The sequence below is a fragment of the Pinus tabuliformis genome, chromosome 9, assembly GCF_031772625.1.
Source record: "Pinus tabuliformis cultivar Carrire ecotype Pingquan chromosome 9, CPIR1, whole genome shotgun sequence".
NCBI lineage: Eukaryota > Viridiplantae > Streptophyta > Pinopsida > Pinales > Pinaceae > Pinus > Pinus tabuliformis.
Genome location: NC_142307.1, coordinates 53,870,534 through 53,874,960, shown reverse-complemented (window position 1 = coordinate 53,874,960; position 4,427 = coordinate 53,870,534). Strand labels below are relative to the sequence as shown.

Below are 4,427 nucleotides of genomic sequence, written 5' to 3'. Positions count from 1 at the left end.
GGGTTCAACCGAATACGATAATGCCTACACCTCATGAAGATGGCTCGTAAATGGACAAGGTGGTCAGCTCGATGTAATGAATGAGCGGGCAAATCATCGAGATACGGTTGCACAATGTGTTTGATGTCATGAAACACATAAGACATCGCCCTTTGAAAAGTTGCTCCGGCGTTCTTAAGCCCAAAAGGTAATTTGCAATAAGCAAATGTCCCCCATGGACAAATGAAAGCCGTTTTCGGTTGATCGGCAGGTAGAATATTGATTTGATTGTAACCGGAAAAACCGTCCATAAAGGAAAATATTTCACTGCCGGCACAATCATCAATGATTTGATCGATATAAGGTGTTGGGTAGTTGTCCTTTGGACAAGCTCGATTAATGTCCCTATAATCGATGCATATTCTTATTGTTCCCTGCTTTTTGTTAACTGGAATAATATTCGATACCCAATCCGTTAACGGGATCGGATAAATGAAACCTGCTTTCAACAGCTTTTCAACTTCTGCTTTAAACGCAGCAGCTTTTCGTGGGTGAATCTGACGCAAACGTTGCCAGACGGGTTTAGCATCCGGGTAAGTCTTGATTTCATGAACAACAATCACGGGATCAATTCCTGGCATTTCCTTGTAAGACCAGGCAAACACGTCGCGGAATTCTTGAAATAGGGCCTTGTATGTCTGAATTTCCTCATCTGTACATGAGGCACCTATATGAATGTTCTCAACAATTCCAGGCTTAACTGAAATGTCAATGGGAATAGTTCGAGAGATGTTCCCTAAATTCAGCTCTGAATCAGGATGTTTCATGGGATTCTGAGCTTCTTTGACATATTCAGTTGTAAAAATTGATGAGAAATCATTTTCAAAACGATCATCCTCAGGTAAAAACGAAGATCTATGATGGAGATCCTCCCATGGTAAATCATCTATACACAGGATTTCACGAAGTTGTTCGTCAGATGGCACAACTTCGGGAAACGCTATTAACTCCGAGGTTGATGTGAAAAGTGATTCCTCACGGACCACATTCATTTGGTCGACTTTGGTTGAACATGGGTCGGTAAAAGACTGCACGGCTTCATAGGCAATTTCATATGGACTCAACGGCATAGAATTACCAAATGAGTCTATTTCAGATTCGGAAGGAACGATCCAAGGATCATCATAATAAATAGTGTCTGATGTAATCATATGAATGGTTGCAAATGAATATGATGCGTTGAGTGGAGGAAAAGGAAAAGTTCCCAGTAAACCGGCATCTTTAACTAATCCTACGCCAACATCCTTATATGGGATAGTCGTTTTACCGACATGCTGAATACTCTCTGAAGAGGATGGGTCGGATGAAAAGTAAGCCAGCTGGTCTATTGTTACGATCTTTCCATTATGTGGGAACTTTATTACGCGGAAGACCGATGAAACGACCGCTGTCATAGCGTAAGTCCAACTTCGACCCAAGAGAAGGTTGTAGTCTAGAGGGGCATCAACCACCTCCATCTAGACTAACGGTATTTCCTTCAACCCCTATAGGAAAATCCTGTAGAATGCCAAAAGGATGAAACCCACGGCCATCAAAGGCCTTAAGAATTGTCGGGGATTGATTTAGTGAAGGAGAACCAAGCGATCTCCAACACTGTATCGACATAATACACGTGGAAGCTCCCTCATCAATTACAGTCTGATGAATATGCTTGTTTTTAACTATCACTGGGATCTGGAAAGCCATTTGATGAGGCAAACGTGGTGTACTATTTTCTAGATCAAAGATTATTAGGTTCGGGTCCTGAACATCAACAGCTCCTATAGCCGAAAAAAGTAATTTTCGTTGTGCTAGGCACGATTGCAGCACTTCCAAAGCCGACATTGCTGAGGGTGAAACAGCTAAGTCCTCAAGAATGTTATAATTCTGGGCCGCTCTCGCATGTGGATTGAAAGCAGACCTTCGAAGTACACCCTTGGCGGGCGGCTTGATTACTAAGTCTGGATTAGATTTCTCGATCTGTAGTGGATCGGAACCGGGAGCTGAGGTTGATGGATTAGAACGAGAAGATTCTGCTTCTTTGCCATCAACAGGACTTTTACTACCATAATCTTGCGATCGAGTCGCAATCCTTACATAAGACATCATCAAAATGGGTTCTTCAGTGGCACTCGAGGAAGAACCTATCATTTTGCTATCTTTTGGAAATGGATCCTTCAAGACAGCAGGAATTTGGGAACCTTTGACGATCTTCGCAACCTCTACTCGATGAGGGCAGTCTCTTGTAAAGTGTTCTTCTTCACAAATAAGACATGGATAACGAGACTTGCGCTTTTCATCATTGGATTCCGCCTTTTCAGTTTTCTCGTTTGGAGTTTTTTCTGCTTTATTCTTCTTCTTGCCTTTCTTCTTCCCACCGGATTTTGATTTAGCCGTAGATGACTCTACAGCGTGAACATCGGCAGAGAGTTCAGCAGAAGAATCTCCTGTCGGGGAGTCTGGTAAGGTTATAATAGGAGAAGAATTCTTTGAAGATTTCTTCTTACTTTTAGTGTTCACCGTACCAATCATGCCATCAGCAGCATGAGACCCTGACGGAGCAGCAGCGATTTGATTTGACTTAGGAAGATCTGGGATCTTTTCGTGTAACGTACCTGACTAAGTATAAACTAAGTCAAGGTACTGCGCTTGAGCAATCACTTGCTCCTCAGTAACTACTCCGGCCTTAGCTACGTCTTCAGTAATCTTCGGTAACAATGATTTAAGTCTCTTCGGAGACATCCGATAAAATTGGAACGATACAGAGAAGATTAGCATGGCCCCTGCGCAAGGATGACACGCACAAATCGAGAAATGGTCCAAATTTTAAGGATTTGATGTGGATCATTAAGGGAGACTGTTGTTGTGCGCGCGCGCGCGCCTGAGCCTGCCTTCGAACCTGCCTGCCTGCATCAGCTTGAACGACCAGCATCATGGATCCTCCGGATCCGCCTGGTGGGGATCCGGAGCTACAGCGAGCCTTCTCAAATCTGGTTAAATCTCTCCCCCAGCAAAGACCTAGACCAACAGCAACAAAGTTTGTGAAGAAGCTAGATGTTTTACAGGAAGTCCATTTGCCTCCGACCATTCCTCGCATGGCAGCCATTTCCTTAGCAGAGAAAGGATTAATCGGGCAATTTACAGGACTATGGCCTTCACCCAAAACAGTGCAAAGGTGGGTAGAACGGAACTGGTCGGACAAGATCCAAGGCAAAATATCCATCAGATTCTGTGGCAGAGGATATTTTACCTTTCACTTCGAAACTAAGGAGGACAAGGATCTAATCTTCAGAAACGGGCCTTACTTTATGGACTCCAGGGGTCTCTATCTCAACAAATGGACCCCGGATTTCGATCCAGAGCTAGATATTCCAAGCGCAGTTCCAGTCTGGGTCAGGCTGCCCCATCTCCCTCTTCACTGCTGGGGCGACGATTCGGTCAAAGCAATAGGAAACGCGGTCGGAAAATACATAGACCGCAGTGAACCCAAAGACAACATGCAGGCCTGCGCGCGGATTTGTGTTGAAGTTGATCTGGGGCGTGGACTGCCGGAAGCAATCAAACTGAAGGTAGACGACTGGTGCCACATACAGCAGCTGGATTATGAACAGATACCCTTCAAATGCAATGTATGTCATGAATACGGACATTTTGCAAATAGATGCACTAAAATCATAAATGTAGAATCAGAAGAGCAAGAAGGGCAATGGGAAACTGTTAAAAGGAAAAAATCATCACCCCCTCAGAAACCATCGGACTCTGAAGCCCCTGGGCCTTCCCACCAACACCCTTCCAATCATCATTCATCCCATCAGCTCCCTTCCTCTTCCACCCAGCAACCTCCTCACCATCACCCCTCCTCTCCCCCTCGATCTTCAGATCCTTCCATTCCTCCTTCTTCTAATCCATTCGTGACTCTCTCTGAGGAAGAAACCGAGCCTGATTTCCCCTCATCTGATCCTCCTCTCCAACCCTCTCCCCCTCACATTTCTCAACCCTCCCCTGATACCCCCTCCGCTAGGATAACCAGAAGTTCTTTAAAGGATCATGGAGCGCCCAGTGATGTCCCCAAAAAACACGGGCCTGGCAGAAAATCGGCCAAACAGCAGAGAGAAGAAAGTACTCAGAAAGATATCGCCATGGGCTCTCAGACTCCTATAGAATCCTTCATTCTTGGACACTCGGATAAAGAAAATAATAACAAGGGCAAAGAGAGGCGAGCACCTCTCCATGTAACCGGCAAACCATGATGAAAATGCTATCCTGGAACAGTAGGGGACTAGGGCACCCCTCCAAGATAGCAGCCCTTAAGGATTTAATCCAAAGTGAAAAGCCTGAAATCGTCCTTGTTCAAGAAACAAAGCAAGATCAATCTGAAATTAACAGAGTCATCAGCCAGCAAAAGCGTT

At 44.8% G+C, this 4,427-nt stretch overlaps 1 non-coding gene across 1 annotated transcript; it reads left to right on the top strand.

Annotated features, from left to right (window-relative positions):
• Window positions 1-2,744: 2,744 nt before the first annotated feature.
• Window positions 2,745-2,847, top strand: LOC149147084 (U6 spliceosomal RNA). Its single transcript, XR_016263830.1, has one exon. It is a non-coding gene; the product is annotated as a U6 spliceosomal RNA (small nuclear RNA).
• Window positions 2,848-4,427: the final 1,580 nt, after the last annotated feature.